This window comes from Macaca mulatta, chromosome 19 (assembly GCF_049350105.2).
Source record: "Macaca mulatta isolate MMU2019108-1 chromosome 19, T2T-MMU8v2.0, whole genome shotgun sequence".
Taxonomy (NCBI): domain Eukaryota; kingdom Metazoa; phylum Chordata; class Mammalia; order Primates; family Cercopithecidae; genus Macaca; species Macaca mulatta.
In genome coordinates, this window is record NC_133424.1 from 44,626,867 (window position 1) to 44,644,872 (window position 18,006).

Consider the following 18,006-nt stretch of genomic DNA (forward strand, 5'->3'; position numbering starts at 1 on the left):
GTAATTTATTATGCACCCATAGTAACTAGCATATTTATTGATAAAGAGAGTTAGCCAGGCATGGTGGCTCACATTTATAACCACAATGCTTTGGAGGCCAAGGTGGGAGAATCACTTGAGGCCAAATATGTAAGACCAGCCTGGGCAACATAGTGAGATCCTCATCTCTTTAAAAAAAATAATTTTATATATATATATATATATATGTATATCTGAGTGTGCCTGTGGTCCAGCTCAGGAGGCCAAGACTGCAGTGAGCTATGGTTGTGCCACTGCACTCCAGTCTGGGCAACAGAGAGAGACAGAATCTCTCTCTCTAAAAAAAGAGAGAGAGTTTTAGAGGTGTTTCTCAACACCTTCCAATTGGGGTGAAAAAAAGAAGACAATCTTACCCAGAAATGTAATTGTGTTTTTCTAGTAAGTCACTTCTCCACTGTCCTCAGTAAGATATATTTGAAACTGTTTATACCTTCTTGTTCTAGGTTTCCTAATTTTATTTCTAAATAGAAATATTTTTCTTTTTTTGTCTTTCTTTTTTTCTTATTAAAAAATTTTTTTCCTTCATGGAAGAATAGGATTTTCTTTTTTCCATTCTTTTTCCCTCTGGGAATTAGGATGTATAGAATTTATACATCTTTTATTCTTCTAGGATTACAATCACTTTTTTTTTTTGAGATGGAGTTTCATTCTTGTTGTCTTGGCTGGAGTGCAATGGCGTGATCTTGGCTCACTGGAATCTCTGCCTCCTAGTTTCAAGTGATTCTCCTGCCTCACCCTCCCAAGTAGCTGGAATTACAGGCGTGCGCCACCACGCCCGGCTAATTTTGTATTTTTAGTAGAGACGAGGTTTCACCATATTGGCCATGCTGGTCTCAAACTCCTGATCTCAGGTGATCCACCTGCCTTGGCCTCCCAAAGTGTTGGGATTACAGGTGTGAGCCACTGCACCCAGCCTACAGTCACATTTTTAAAACACATTTTTTTTTCAACCAATATTTAGTGGTGCCCAGTATCTTTCCTGCCCTGAACAAGACAAAGAACTTAGTAGGATTTCACACCTCTCCTCCTTCTCTGCCCCTCCACCTCTCATGTTTACATCATCAGAACTTGAGTTTTAGACTACCTTTAAAAAAAAAAAGCCAGCAATTATTTATCTTTAATTATAAGTTTATATCCCCACCCCATTTTTTTTTTTTTACTTGTCACTGTTTTTAGTATCACTTATCTTTCTCATGGATTCATTTTCTGACTTGTTGGAATTTGTCTTATAATAAAATTTTCAGGGAATTCTTTGAGGGTAAACTTTATGAGTCTTTAGATAACTGAAAATGTCTTTATTTTGAGCTTTCCATTTGAATGCTGGTTTGACTTGGTGAAGAGTTCTGGGTTTAAAAATTGTATTTCTTTTTTTTTTTTTTTGAGACGGAGTCTCGCTCTGTCGCCCAGGCTGGAGTGCAGTGGCTCAATCTCGGCTCACTGCAAGCTCCGCCTCCTGGGTTCACGCCATTTTCCTGCCTCAGCCTCCTGAGTAGCTGGGACTACAGGTGCCCGCCACCGCACCCAGCTAATTTTTTGTATTTTTAGTAGAGACGGGGTTTCACCGTGGTCTCGATCTCCTGACCTTGTGATCCACCTGCCTTGGCCTCCCAAAGTGCTGAGATTACAGGCGTGAGCCACTGTGCCTGGCTTTTTTTTTTTTTTTGAGACAGAGTCACGCTCTGTCGCCCAAGCTGGAGTGCAGTGGCGCGATCTCCACTCACTGCAACATCTGCCTTTCAGGCTCAAGTGATTCTCATGCCTGGGCCTCCTGAGTAGCTGGGATTACAAATGTGCACCACCACACCCAGCTAAATTTTGTATTTTTAGTAGAGATAGGGTTTCACCATGTTGGCCAGGCTGGTCTCGAACTCCTGACCTCGAGTGATCAGCCCACCTCAGCCTCCCAACGCCTGTTGAGATTACAGGCGTGAGCCACCACACCTGGCTTAAAAATTGTATTTATTTCAGAACTATCTATAATGTGTTCCATCAGCTCATAGTACCCAGTGTTGCCAGTGACAGACGCGATGCTAATATGATTGTCATTCTTCTGTGGGGGCCTGATTTCCTGTCTCTGGCAGGATTTTCTCTTTCTCTTTGCTATGCTGAAATTTCACGAGATGAACTTCCTCTTCATTCTTCTCCCTTCATCAATCTTCACCCATCTTCTCTTTTGTTCCTTCTGTTGTGACAAGGGAGGTGACCCTCCTTCTGCCCCCACTCAAGCCCTGTTCTCATGCTCTGGATGCATTTTCTTTCACCTTCTCAGGGGTGCCACCCCATCTGCATTGACCTACGCTCTAGGGTCCCCCACTTAAGAAAACAAAACGCCTCTCTCTGACTACACATCTTTCCACCCATTGCCCTATTTCTTTTTTCTTTTCTTTTTTGAGACAGAGTCCAGCTCTGGATCCCAGACTGGACCACAGTGGTACAATCATGGCTCACTGCAGCCTTGACCTCTGGGGCCCAAGCTATCCCCTCCCCGCAGCCTCCTGAGTAACTGGGACCACAGGCGTGCACCACTGTGCCCGGCTAATTTTTATTATTATTATTATTATTTGTAAAGACGGGGTCTGGCTATGTTGCCCAGGCTGGTCTTGAACTCCTGGCCTCAAGCGATCTTCCCATTTTGGTTTCCTAAAGCGCTGGGGTTACAGGTGTGAGCCGCCACATCTGGCCCTTACTTCTTGACTCTTCACTCACAACTGAACTTCCTGACAGTTATTTCCAAACACTATCTCTGCCTACTCACCTTTCATTAATTTCCCAATGTGGTTTCATCAGCTCCCCACACTTTACTGTGGTTGTTGTTGGAAAGGCGCCCTCCCTGTTCTTAGGCCCAGCAGCGGCCTCTCCCCTGGTCCTCAGCAGCGCGCTGCAGCCTCCGTTGGTGAAATGCTTTCTCTCTTGCCATCCACCTGCTTCCAGTCTCCTGCATCAGCTCCTCCTCTCCCAGGGCCAGCCTCACTTGTCTCCTCTATCTGCACTGTTCTTCTGCAGACTCTAATCCTCTCCCCTGGCTTTAAATATGATTACCTTGTTATTTAGTCCCAAATTTGTATCTTCAGCCCACAGGCCAAGCCTGAGCATCACCCTCTAACATCCGATCTCTCTGTGTATTTCACAAGTATCTCAGAATTAGCAAGTCTAAGACCAAATCTTGTTTTCCCTGTGAACTTACCTCCTGCCCCTAATCTGCCCCTTCTTTCCAGCCACTTAAGCCAGAATTTGAGGGGCCAATCTCTACCTCTCCTTCTTCCCCTACTGTTCCATGCCTAATCTCTTATAACCTATTCTCTCCTCTTTGGCTCAAAATAGACCTATCAACTTCTTATCCCCACTGCCAATACCCTAGTCCAAACCACTGCTGTCTCCCACCTGGACCACAACGATGGGCTGACCCTAACTGGGCTCCATGCCTGCCTTCCTGTTCCCTTACAATACATTCTCCATCCAGAGGCACTGTTGCAAAAAGCATAATCCAGTGCATAACTTCCCTTTGCTCTTAAAACCAACCCTCCAAGGCCCAGCATGATCCAGCCCCTGCTTCTCTCTCTCCAGCCACACCTATGTCCTTCTCCAGCCCCACCCAGCTTCATACCTTCATTCATGCCGGGACTTCGGTCTTTCGGTTTCAGCCTCTGTGTCAGCAAAGCCCCCATCCATTTTGAAGAGAATCAACCAGTTGAGGAGCGGGTGGATGATAGAGCATGTGGTCCACAGAGGCAGCAAATTGGACTCATTTTCCTTTCCAGTGATGAAGGATATTTATTTTTCTGACTCAGGACTAAAGGGAGCTGAGAGGCCCAGGCTGGGGAAGGTACTTGCAATACACATGGCAGAGAAAGGGTTAATGTCCTGCTTGCACAGACAGCCTTGAGAAGAAAAGCACAAAAAATTCAATGGGAAAAGGAGGAAGGAATTTAATAGGTTTTTCACAGGAAGAGAAATTTAAATAGCCAATAAGTAAGTGAAAAGATCAGTTTCATTAGTAATCAGGGAAATGCCAATTAAAGAAACTGGAGCAGCTTTTTCAGGAAAAAACTCATCAGATTGGCAAAAATTAAAGAGTGGCTGACTGGTGAGAATACATGAAATCAGACACTGTGTACCTTGTGGGTAGAATTGCAGCAATGCTTTGGGGAAATAATTCGGCAATGTCATTCAGATTAAAAAAAAAAAAAAATACACGTGGCCAGGCGAGGTGGCTCACGCCTGTAATCCCAGCACTTTGGGAGGTTGAGGCTGGTGGATCGCTTGAGCCCAGGAGTTTGAGACAAGCCTGGGCAACATGGCAAAACCTCCTCTCTACAAAAAACAAAAAAATTAGCTGCACATGGTAGCACAGGCCTGTAGTCCCAGCTACTCAGGAATCTGAGGTGGGGATTGCTTGAGCCTGGGAGGCAGAGGTTGCAGTGAGCCGAGATTGCGCCACTGCGCTCCAACCTGGGTGACAGAGTGAGACCGTGTCTCAAAAAAAAAAAAAAAAAGAAAAAAGAAAAGAAAAGAAAAAGAAAAAGAAAAAAGTTCCCTTTGACCCAGAAATGACAATTCTTGAGAATCTGTCTTCTAAAATTATCTTATAAAATTACCAGCCTACAAGTATATTTACACCAAGGTGGATTTTAGCACTGTTTGCAATGGCAGAAGTCAGAGGGGAGGGTAGGAAAAGATTCTACCAAAACAGAAAATTACTCATGATGTCATGTGAAGTAAGACAGGAAGAAACAAACAAACTTCTATCACTATTACTCCAAATCTGTAAACATTGACTAAGTATATGGACAAAGGCTAGAGGGTACCATGTATCTACAGAAATATTGATTTAAACAGCTGATGGAACTGTGGGGGATTTTTGCCTTGAATTGTAATATTGTTTTGCCAATTATGTAAATAATTTTTTAAAATTTTATCTTTTTTTTTTTTTTAGATGGATTCTTGCTCTGTCACCCAGGCTGGAGTGCAGTGGTGCCATCTTGGCTCACTGCAACCTCCACCTCCTGGGTTCAAGAGATTCTCCTCTCTCAGCCTCCCAAGCAGCTGGGATTACAGGTGTGTGCCACCACGCCCAGCTAATTTTTGTATTTTTAGTAGAGATGGGATTTCGCCATGTTGGCCAGGCTGGTCTCGAACTCCTGACCTCAAGTGATCAACTTGCCTCGGCCTCCCAAAGTGTGGGATTACAGACGTGTATTTTACCTTTTTTGAGACGGTTTTAGTGTGTCCCCCAGCCTGGAGTACAGTGCCGTGATCATAGCTCACTGCAGCCTTAAACCTGTGGGCTCAAGTGATCCTCCTGCTTTAGCCTCCTGAGTAGCTAGGACCACAAGTGTGCACCACCATGCCCACCTTATTTATTTATTTATTTATTTACTTATTTCTTTTTAGAGGTGGGGGTCTTGCTATGTTGACCAGGCTGGTCTTGAACTCTCAGCCTCAAGCGATCCTCCCTCCTCAGCCTCCCAAAGTGCTGGGATTACATAGTGAGCCACTGTGCCTAGCCATGAGTGGCAAATAATAATAATAATTTTAAAAACCACAAAGAAGCCATAACTGAGCATTCTTCTGTTACTTGATGGATCTGTAGAAAAATTAAACTTTGCTTTCGATAAGACAAACTACTTTCATCAGAGAGATTTCCAAAAATAGTACTTCCTCACTCTCTGGTGAAACTATTCCTCATTTTTGTATTGCTTTATACTAATATTTTTTGCTTTAATATTGAACTCAACTGCTTTTTCAAAGTCTTTGCAATATAGCTAGTGTATTTTCCCTACTGAAGACATCCTCTTCCTTTTAAAAAAACAATTGCTTGGTTGGTTTTGCCCATTATATAATTGTAAACAGTGGACACAGATGACCCAAACTACTCCTTGGAGCTTTAGTCTTTCGTGATGGACCAATTCCTCCATTCTTTTAATAGCTTTGGTTCCTCTTTGCACACTGCCAGCCAGAAAACTCTACATGCTTGTGGTGGAAAGCTGCCCTAGCTAAACACAGTTTTCTGGGTGTGGCTCTACCGTACTTCCCTCATCTGAGCAGCCGTGGCTCTCGCTGGCCTTTTTGGGTTCTCTGGCACTAGCTGGTCTGTGACCTTCTCCTGAGAGGGCCTCTTCAGTGTCTCTGTGTGGCTGTGATACCACTGACTACGGCCACGGTCTCTACCACTCATACTCTCTGCCACTTACAGACTCCACTAAATAGATCTATAATTTCCCAATCACACATGAGCGTTGACGCATCCAAGCTCACTTACTATGATGACTATTATCATTTTTAAAAGGAGAATGACAAGTGTTGGTGAGGATGTAGAGAAATTGAACATTCATATATTGCTGGTAGAAATGTCAAAAGGTGGCCGAGCGTGGTGGCTCATGCCTGCAATCCCAGCACTTTGGGAGGCTGAGACGAGTAGAACACCTGAGGTCGGGAGTTCGAGATCAACCTGGCCAACATGGGGAAACCCCCTCTCTACTAAAAATACGAAAATTAGCCCGGCATGGTGACGTGCACCTATAGTTCCAGGTACTCGGGCGGCTGAGGCAGGAGACTCGCTTGAACATGGGAGGTGGAGGTTGCAGTGAGCCAAGATTGTGCCACTGCACTCCAGCCTGGATGACAGAGCGAGATTCAAATCTCAAAAAAAAAAAAAAAGTGAAAAGTTGCAGTGACTGCAGAAAACAATATGGTGGTTCCTCCAAACGTTAACAATAGAATTCCTATATGATCCAGCAATTTCACTTCTGAGTACAGACCTGAAAGAACTGGAAGCAGGGTCTCAACAAGGTATTTGCACATCCATGTTCATAGCGGCATTATTCTCAATAGCCAAAAAGTAGAAGCACTCCAAGGGCCTATCAGTTCATGAATGGATAAACGAAAGATGGTATGTCCATACAATGGAATATTATTCCGCCTCATAAAGGTACGGAAATTCTGGTGCATGCTACAATATGGATAAACCTTGAGGATGTTATGCTAAATGAAATAAGCCAGTCGCAAAAAGCAAATACTGTATATTCTAAGCAAACACTATATGAGGTACCTAGAGTGGTCAAAGGTATAGAAACAGAAAGCAAAATGGTGGTTGCCAGGGGCTGGGGGGAGTGGAGTTGTTCAGTGGGTACAGTTTCAGTTTTGCAAGATGAAAAGAGTTCTGGAGATTGGTTGCACAACATATGAATGCATTTAATACGACTGCAACAGACACTTAAAATTGGTTAAGGTGGTGAATTTCATCTTACGCATATTTTACCAGGATTTCAACTTTTTCTTAAATTAAGAAAAAAAAAGTCTTGGAGCTGGGATCCAAACCCCATCATCTGATGGCAGTGCTAACTCTGAACAGTAGGCTATGCTAGTCCTGCAGGTAAGAGCACCCACACACATTAGAAGGCAGTTCATGTTCCCACTCCTGCCAGAGCATGCACCCTGGCGGTCTCACTCCCCAGCCCAAGCAGCTTATCAATGGATTCCTTGTATGTACATTCAGAGCACCGCCCCTCCACCCCACCCCTGTCCAGATGGGTTCTGGTAAACTCATTTCTGTGTTTCCATTAAATCTCTCATGACTGGTGTCTTAGCAGCCACCCTCAATCACACACAACAAAAGCAGCACATCCTCTGTCACCTATAAAGCTGGAGCTTGGGCCAGGCGTGGTGACTCGTGCCTATAATCCCAGCACTTTGGGAGGCTGAGGCAGGAGGATCGCTTGAGCCCAGGAGTTTGAGACCAGCTTAGGCAACATAGCGAGACCCCCGTCTCTACAAAAAATTTAGAAAACTAGCCAGGTGTGGTGGTATGCACCTGCAGTCCCAGCTGCTTGGGAGGTTGAGGCTGGAGGATGGCTTGAGCTTGGGAAGTCAAGGCTGCAGTGAGCCGTGATCTGAGCCATTGCGTTTCAGCCTGGGCAATAGAGTAAGACCTTGTATCAAAAAAAAATCTGGAGCCTAGTGAGTGGTGAACACGCATTAATTAGTTACTTATTAACTGTTATTATTTATTAATTAATAATTTAGTAAAAATTAATTAATTGTTGGTAATTAATAATCACCATCTGGTTGTTATTAATAAGCATTTAATAAATATGTAATAAGTAATAGCATTAAGCGAATATAGCCAAAAAATCAAGAATTTAAAATTGGATGTAAGAAATAACTTCTTGGTAGGTCCACTCTATTTCTTCTCTTTTCTTCTTTTTCTTTTCTTCTTCTTCTTCTTTTTTTTTTTTTTTAGAGACAAGGGATTGCTCTGTCATCTGGGCTGGAGTGCAGTGGTACAATCACAGCTCACTGCAGCCTTGAACTCTTGAAGTGATCCTCTCACCTCAGCCTCCTGAGTAGTTGGGACTACAGGCATATACCACCATATCTGGCTAATTTTTTTGGTTTTTGTAGAGAGAGGGTCTTGCTATGTTGCCAGGATGGTCTTGAACTCCTGGCCTCAAGTGATCCTCCTGCCACAGCCTTCCAAATTGCTGGGATTACGGGCATGAGCCACCATGCCTGGCCCACTCCATTTCCTAATAGGTGACATTGTGGCATATACTATTTGTACATATCTATGCTATATTATGCCTTTATGAGGTCATTTATTATTAAAATAATTTTTTTTTTTTTGAGACAGGGTCTCACTGTTGCCCAGGGTGGAGTATAGTGGTAAAAACACAGCTCACTGCAACTTCAACTTCCTCAAGCAATCCTCCCACCTCGGCCTCTCAGGTAGCTGAGACTACAGGTGCATGCCACCATGCCCAGCTAATTTTTGTATTTTTTGTAGAGATAGGGGTCTTGCTACATTGCCTAGGCTGGTCTTGAACTCCTGGCCTTAAGTGATCTGCTTGCTTTGGCCTCTCAAAGTGCTGGGATTATAGGCGTGAGCCACGGCACCTGGCCTCTGAGGTTATTTAAATCTAATTCTGCTTAATAACAATTTAGGAACCCGCTAAATTGTCTCTTAACGTGTTTTCCCATTGGTTAAGCCCAGGATTCATTAGAGTCTTACAGGTTTACTGACTTACAAGCAAGAGAAACTGAGTCTGGTTAACTTAAACCAAATAATCTATTGAAAAAAGATGGAGAAGCTCATAGAAACCAAGAAAAAACCTGGAACAACTGCGCAAATGACAGTCACTAGAGCAACTCCGGGAATCCAGATGGGAGGAACGGACCAGCATCTATTATGGTGCCGCTGCTGCTGAGAAGAACCGGCCCCAGCCATTCTCTTTGTCCCTGCTGTCATCATTGGAATTCCCAAGAGGAACGTCTGATTGCTCTAGCCTGCTCAGCCAACCAATCACAACTCTGTTGTGGCCAGGCCAGGCTGGTTGCTCAAAGAAGAATTTGTGCCATTATCAAAAGAATCGGTGGGCAATGACAGGGACGAGCTATGTCCACCCCAAAGACTCATGAGCTATGTCCACCCCAAAGACTCATGAGCCTTTCTCCTTGGCAGCGCCTTCCAACGTAGCATCTCTTTTTTTTTTTTTTTTTGGTTGGGGGGCGGGGATGGAGTCTCGCTCTTGTTGCCCAGGCTGGAGCGTAATGGCACGATCTTGGCTCACTGCAACCTCTGCCTCCCAGGTTCAAGCGATTTTCCTCCCTCGGCCTCCCAAGTAGCTGGGATTACAGGCATGTGCCACCATGCCTGGCTACTTTTTGTATTTTTAGTAGAGACGGGGTTTCTCCCTGTTGGTCAGGCTGGTCTCAAACTCCCGACCTCAGGTAATCTGCCCGCCCTTGGCCTCCCAAAGTGCTGGGATCACAGGCGTGAGCCACTGCGCCCAGCCTAAATGTTAAGTCATTTTTAACCAGTCCTTAAAATACTGTCACCCTCCGTGACATCACCTCCCTGTCCACACAGAGAATGGACAAGGTCCAGGAGAACACAAATCTACCCCATCCATTTTGACCCCAATTCCAGTTTATGAAATTGATAAATACCTGGACTCTCTATGCAAGACTCTTTCTTGTGGCAAGTCAAGTTCTATTTTCCTGTTAACTTATTTACAATATTAAGGTTTTCTCATCTTCATTTTCGACTGTTCTTCAGTAATACTGGCCATGACTATGGGATTGTCTTATGAGTTAAGTGATGCTCTGTTCCAAGACTACTCCATATGAGATCCTGTAACACTGCTGCTTCAGTAAAGCTGTTTTCTTCTACCTTTGGCTCGCCCTTGAATTCTTTCCTGGGCAAAGCAAAGAACTTTCCTGGGCTAAGCCCATATCTGGGGCTCACCTGCCCTGCATCAGTATTGGCATGAGGACAGACAAACTGACCAATGGAAAAGCACGTACAGATACATACAGTCAACTGATTTTTGACCATAGCCACCTGTATGGCAACGAGGAAAGAAAGGATGAACTCCTCAGCCAGGCACAGTGGTATGCACCTGTAATCCCAGCTACTCGGAAGGCTGAGGTGAGAGGATCCCCTGAGCCCAGGAGCTTGAGACCAGCCTGGGCAACATAGTGAGATCCCATCTCTTAAAAAAAAAAAAAGGAGAGAGATTATCTTTGATAAATGATGGAAATAACGGTGGGTCAGGCTGCCCTCTCCTATGTGGATGGGCCTCATCCAATCCACTGAAGGCCTGAATAGAACAAAAGGTTGTGTAAGAAAACATTCTTTCTCTCTGTGTGGTTGTCTCCAAACTGGGACATGAGTCTTCTCCTGCATCCAGACTTGGACCCAGACTGGAACTTAAACCATCAGCTCTCCTGAGTTTGGACTTCTCAGACTCTGTAATTAGGTGAGCCAATTTCTTGTAATTAATCTCTTTATAAACACACAGACAGACACACACATTCTATTGGTCTGTTTTTCTGGATAACCCTAATACAGAATGTTATACTTCAACAAATAATTTTTTAACTAATTGTTTAAGAAAATACGTGAATAAAAAATCTGGCCTGGCATGATGGTTCATACCTGTAATCCCAGCACTTTGGGAAGCTGAGGCAGGCGGATGACCTTAGGTCAGGAGTTCAAGACCAGCCTGGCCAACATGGTGAAACCCCGTCTCTACTAAAAATACAAAAATTAGCTGGGGGTGGTGGCACATGCCTGTAATCCCAGCTATTCGGGAGGCTGAGGCAGGAGAATCGCTTGAAGCCGGGAGGTGGAGGTTACAGTGAACTGAGATCATGCCACTACATTCCAGCCTGGGCGACACAGTGAGACTCTATCTCAAAAAACAAAACAAAACAAAACAAAACTTCTCCAGTGACTAAGATCTATAAAAATATCATTAAATGGAAAATCTAATGTGAAAAGGACAACAGCCAAAATTAAGACCTCAATAGATGGAGTTAACAGTCAATGCACATTGAAGAGAGGTCACTAAACGGGAAGGCAGGTGGATTAAAAAGCTGAATGGAGAGATGAGAAGGTCAGCGAACTGGAGGATAGGTCCAGACTGAAGTACAGTGAGAGGAAGAACATGGAAACTATAGATAGTAATTTAAGAGGTATGTTAAAAATGTTTAATGTTCTATCACTGGGGTTCCCAAACAAGAGGAAAGAGAGAACGAGGCCGGGCATGGTAGCTCATGCCTGTAGTCCCAGAACTTTGGGAGGCAAAGGTGGGTGGATCACTTGAGGCCAGGAGTTTGAGACCAGCCTGGCCAACCTGGCGAAACCCCATCTCTACTAAAAAAAAAAAAAAAAACACACACACACACAAAAAATTACTTGGGTGTGGTGGCACATGCCTGTAATTCCAGCTCCTCAGGAGGCTGGCACATGAGAATCGCTTGAATATGGAAGTCAGAGATTGTGGTGAGCTGAGATCCTGCCACTGTACTTCAGCATGGGTGACAGAATGAGACTCTGACTCAAAAAAAAAAAAAAAAGAGAGAGAGAGAGAGAATGAATCCTAAGCTGTGTATATACAAAGAAAGCCACACCTAAGTACATCCTCATAAATACACTAAAAATCAGAGAGAAATCTTCAAAGTATCTGGAGGAAAAAAATCACATTATCTTAAAAACGAACAATATAAATGACAGCTGAGTTTTTGATAGAAAGGGTAGAAGCCAGGAGAAAATGGAATAATGTCTTCAATGTGATATTAAGACATAATTTTTGACTTCAAGTCAAAAATGGCTTTAATAATCAAAAGAGTAATAAAAAATAAGAGTGAAAAAGAAGATAATTGCTAACCTAGAACTTCATGTTCAGTGACCTGTGCTTCAGAAAGGAAGGCGAAATGAATAAATGTTTAGGCAAACAACAACTGAGAGAATTAGTTACTTGTATACCCATACTAGAAGAAATGCTAAAAGGAGTTTTTTTGTTTTTGTATTTTTGAGACAGGGTTTTACTCTGTTGCCCAGGCTGGAGTGCAGTGGCGTGATCCTGGCTCACAGCAACCTTGACCTCCTATGCTCAAACAATCCTCCCAGCTCAGCCTTCCAAGTAGCTGGGACTTCAGGCGTGCACCACCGTGCTTGGCTAATTTTTGTATTTTTTTGTTGAAATGAGGTCTTGCTGTGTTACCCAGGCTGATTTTGAACTCCTGGACTCAAGTAATCCTCCCACCTTGGCCTCCCAAAGTGTGGATTTACAGGTATGAGCCAGTGTGCCCCAAAGGAGTTCTTCAAGCATGAGAAAAACCATTCCAGAGTTAAGGGCAGAAATTCAGGAAGGAATAAAGAGTAAGAGAAAGCATAAAATCTATGGGTAAATCTAAGTGAACACTGGCTGCATCAAACCAAAATAATAATGACTTCTGGATTTTATATACACCTAGAATCAGAATATATGTCAATAATATCACAAAACAAGGGAAGGGACTTTACCAGAAGCAACCCTTGAAAGGAAGATCTGAGTCCAAACAATTTATTTGGGAAGTTAACCCAGATCATATCAGTATGGGACATGGGAAGTGAGGTAGGGAAGGGAAGGGAACCAATAAATCGTGTATAATCCCGCCAAGTATCGCTCTGGGTACTTGAAGCTCAATTCTGTTTGGAAACCCTGGGAACGAAGGTGGAAAATGCAGCTCAGAGTTAATAGCACCTGAAGCACACAGAAGCTGGGAGAGTTATGCAGCAACTGTGGCCAGTGATGGGTTGAAAACTATTCCAGGGCTGGGCGTGGTGGCTCAAGCCTGTAATCCCAGCACTTTGGGAGGCCGAGACGGGCGGATCACGAGGTCAGGAGATCGAGACCATCCTGGCTAACACGGTGAAACCCCGTCTCTACTAAAAAAATACAAAAAACTAGCCGGGCGAGGTGGCGGGCGCCTGTAGTCCCAGCTACTCGGGAGGCTGAGGCAGGAGAATGGCATAAACCCGGGAGGCGGAGCTGGCAGTGAGCTGAGATCTGGCCACTGCACTCCAGCCTGGGCGACAGAGCGAGACTCCGTCTCAAAAAAAAAAAAAAAAAAAAAAAAAAAAAAAAAAAAAAAAACTATTCCAGGGAGATTTTAATTTCCCAGCACTTTTAGCCAGCTCTATACTCAGCATCCGCAGAAGCCCTTGGGCGGGGTGAGTCACCGATGCTGGGAGTTGTAAACTGAGCCAGGATGTGCAGGAATGGGAGTGCCAGGGGATTTAGATGGGGCATAGAAGGCATCTACTGCAGGAAAAGAGGAAGTTAAAGTATTCTAAATGTATTCTTAATCATCCGGGAAGAAATAAATGTACCGACTCATATTGGTGCTAGTAAATAGAGGATGCATATTGCAATCTGCAGATTTCAAATAGTAAAATAATATGTATTTGACAAGCTAGTAGAGTGGTGAAATGGAGTAATAAAAATGACTCGGCCGGGTGCAGGGACATGTGCCTGCAATCCCAGCTACTTGGGAGGCTGAGGTCGGAGGATTGCTTGAGGTCAGGAGTTTGAGACCAGACTGGGCAACATAGCAAGACCCTGCTTCTAAAAAAAAATAAGAGTCATTAAAAACAGCTGGGCATGGTGACTCATGCCTGTAATCCCAATGCTTTGGGAGGTCAAAGCAGGAGGATCACTTGGGTCTAGAAGTTTGAGACTAGCCTGGGCAACATGATGAGACTTCATCTCTATAAAACATTTAAAAAATTAACCCAGCACTGTGGCACATACTTGTAGTCTTAGTTATTCGGGTGGCTGAGGAGAGAGAATCCCTTGAGCCTAGGAGTTTGAGACTGCCGTGAGCTATGACCACACCACTGCACTCCAGCCTGGGCTACAGAGGAGGAATTAAAAAAAAAATGACTTGAATAATCGAAATGAAGATAAAAGAGTTAAAACAATGAAGAGAGAAGAATGGACTGACGATAGATTTTAATCTTATGTGTCACTAATTGCATTAAATATAAAAAGATCAACTATTCCAATTAAAATACAATTATCAGATTGAATAAAAAACACAATCCAACTAAACACTGCTTACAAGAGACACACATTAAATATAAAGAAATAGAAAAACTAAAAACAAAACTATAGGAAAATGTAGACACTTCAGACATCGACCCAAACAAAGTAGATGTGCAGTTATAGTCAGATAAGACAGAACAAGGCTAAGACAGAAAGCATTAAGGAAGTTATGGCTAGGGCTAAAGAGGGGTAATGAGAAAAGAGTCAATCACCAGGAAGATACAATAATTCTAAACTGACTTTTGGCTCTCTGAGCAGCGCCATGGTGGTCGGCAAGAACAGGCAGCAAAAAGGAAGCCAAGAAGCAAGTGGCTCATCCATTTTCCAAGAAAGATTGGGGGGCTGGGTGTGGTGGCTCACACCTGTAATCCCAGCACTTTGGGCGGCTGAGGCAGGAGTATGGTTCAAGGCCAGTAGTTTGAGACCAGCCTGGGCAACAAAGTGAGACCCTGTGTTTTAAAAAAGTAAGTAAATACATACATAAACAAACAGACAAACAAGCAGACAAATAAATAGCAGGGTGTGGTGGTGCATGCCTGTGGTCCCAACTACTTGGGAGACTGAGGTGGAAGGACCTCTCAAGCCCAGAAGGTCAAGGTTGCAGTGAGCTATGATCACAACATTGCACTCCAGCCTTCGTGATGCAGGGAGACTCTGAGAAAAGGAAGGAAGACAGGAAGGCAGGGAGGCAGGCAGGAAGGGAGGGAGGGAGGGAGGGAAAGGAAAAGGAAGAGGAAGGAAGGAAGGAAGAAAGAGAGAAAGAGAGGGAGAAAGAAAGAAAAAGAAAGAAAGAAAGAAAGAAAGAAAGAAAAAAAGAAAGAAAGAAGGAAGGAAGGAAGGAAAGAGAGAGAAAAGAAGGAAGAAAGGAAGGAAGGAAAGAGAGAGAGAAAGAAAGGAAGGAAGAAAGAAAGAGAAAGAAAGAAAGAGCGAAAGAAAGATTGGTATGATGTGAAAGTGTGAAAGCTCCTGTTATATTCAATATAAGAAATATTTGAAAGACGCTAGTCACCAGAACTCAGTGAATCAAAATTGCATCAGATGGCCTTAAGGGTCATGTGTTTGAAGTGAGCCTTGTTGATCTGCAGAGTGATGAAGTTGCACTTAGAAAATTTAAGCTGATTACTGAAGATGTTCAGGGCAAAAACTGCCTGCCTAACTTCCAGGGCATGGATCTTACCTGTGACAAGATGTGTTCAAAGTGGCAGACCATGATTAAAGCTCATGTTGATGTCAAAACTATCAATGGTTATTTGCTTTGTGTGTTTTGTGTTGGTTTTACTAAAAAAAAAAAAAATGCAACAATCAGATACGGAAGCCCTCTTATACTTAGCACCAACAGGTTTGCCAAGTCTGGAAGAAGATGACGGAAATCATGACCCAAGAGGTGCAGACGAGTGGTTTGAATGAAGTGGTCAATAAATGGATTCTGGACGGCATTAGAAAAAGATATAGGAAAGACTCGCCAATCTGTGTATCTTCCTTGTGATGTCTTCATCAGTAAAGTAAAAATGGGGAAGAAGCCCAAGTTTGAATTGGGAAAACACATGGAGCTTCATGGGGAAGACAGGAGTTCTGGAACAGCTACTGGGGATGAGGCAGGTGCTAAAGTTGAATGAGCTGATGGATAGGAACCACCAGTCCAATAATCTGTTTAAAATCCGGACTTTTTTTTTTTTTTTTTTTTTAAGACAGTGTCTCACTCTGCTTCTCAGGCTGGAGGGCAGTGGCCCAATCATAGCTCACTGCAGCCTCAAACTCCTGGGCTCTTCCTTCCTCAGCCTCCCAAGTAGCTGGGACTACAGGTGTGTACCACCATGCCTAGTTAATTTGTGTGTGTGTGTGTGTGCATTTTTAGAATTTTTACATCTATGTTCATGGGAGAGATGGGCTAATAATTTTCTTTTCTTACAATATCCTTCTTGGTTTGGGGATAAAGGTCATTCTGTCCTCACACAAGTTGAGAGGTGCTCCCTCTTTTAGCGGTCCCTGGAAAAGCAAATATTTATCCTCCTGGAATGTTGGATAGAATCCACCAGTGAAGCCACCTGGACTTGAGTTTTCTTTGTGGGAAGGTGTTAAATCATAAATTCAATTTAAACAATTGAGTAAATTGAGTAATGAGATTATTCAGATGTTTCTACTTTGGTAGGTTGTGTTTTTTTCTAAGTTTCATCTGAATTTTCAAATTCATTGGCGTAAGAGTGTCATTGTTTGTCATATCCTCTTCTTATCTTTTTAACGTTTTTAAGATCTGCGGGCATAACAAAGTACCACAGATTGGGTGGCTTAAACAATGGAAATGTGTTTCTTCACAGTCCTGGAGGCTGGAAGTCCATCAGGGTGTCAGCAGGGTTGGTCTCTTCTGACGGCCTCTCTCGTTGGCTTGAAGATGGCCGTCTTCTTCCAGTGTCTTCACAGAGTCTTCCCTATGTGTGTGTCTGTGTCCTGATCTCTTCTTATATGGACACTAGTCATCTTGGATTAGGGTCCACCCTGATAACCTCATTTAATCTTAATTATCTTTTTAAAGGCCCTATTTCCATATACAATCACATTCTAAGGTAGTAGGGGCTAGGACTTCAACATGTGAATTTGGGGGGCCACAATTCAGCCCAGAACATGGGGTGACTGAATGTCTCATATGCTTTGAGTGTAAGTTGATAGAACCACTTTGGGAAATGGTTGGGCAACACAAAAGCTGAACAGACACACATTGTGTAACCTACGGATTCAATTCCTAGGTGTATACGCAACACAAATGCACACATGCACATCAGAAGACATAGGACAATGTTCATGGAGATGTTCATAATAGCCCAAATTGGAAACTAACCACATGTCTCCAATGGATAAATCTTGGTTTATTCACACAATAGAATTGTATGAAGTAGCAAAAGTGAGTTATCTTTTGCTACTCCCAACATAGGTGAATCTCATGAACATAATGTGGAATGACAGGAGCCAGATACGAAAGAGGACCATCTGCACATTCCATGGAATTGCATTTATATCAGGTTTTATATCAAACAGGCAAAACTACTTCATGGTGTTTAGGGGGCGGGGAGGGTGGAGACTGGGATAGGAGTCACAAGGGGACTTCTGTTCCTTAATCTGGGTGCTAGCCTTGTGAAATTTCAGAGCTGGGCACTTATTAGTTCATTGAAAGAAAAATAAACAAGGCCGGGTGCAGTGGCTCATGCCTATAATCCCAGCATTTTGAGAGGCTGAGGTGGAAGGATTGCTTGAGACAGGAGTTCGAGATGAGCCTGGGCAATATAGTGAGAGCTCTGTCTCTAAAAAAAAAAAAAAAAAAAAAAAGAAAAAAGAAAAAATTAGCCAGGCACAGTGGCGCACACCTGTAGTCTCAGCTACTCAGGAGGCTGAGGCAGGAGGATCACTTGAGCCCAGGAGTTTGAGGCTGCAGCGAGCTATGATCATGCCCTTGTACTCCATGCTGGGCTATAGAGCAAAACTCTGTTTCAAAAAAAAAAAAAAAGAAAGAAAGAAAGAGAAAAAGAGCACCTCAAACAAGCCTGATACTGATTTGCAACTCATTAAACAAGAAATGCTTTTGTCAGTACAATGCAAATATCCA

At 43.4% G+C, this 18,006-nt stretch overlaps 1 pseudogene; it reads left to right on the forward strand.

Moving 5' to 3' along the window:
- Positions 1-12,926: 12,926 nt before the first annotated feature.
- LOC144336768 (small ribosomal subunit protein eS1 pseudogene) lies at positions 12,927-16,066 on the forward strand (annotated as a pseudogene).
- The last annotated feature ends 1,940 nt before the right edge of the window (positions 16,067-18,006 follow it).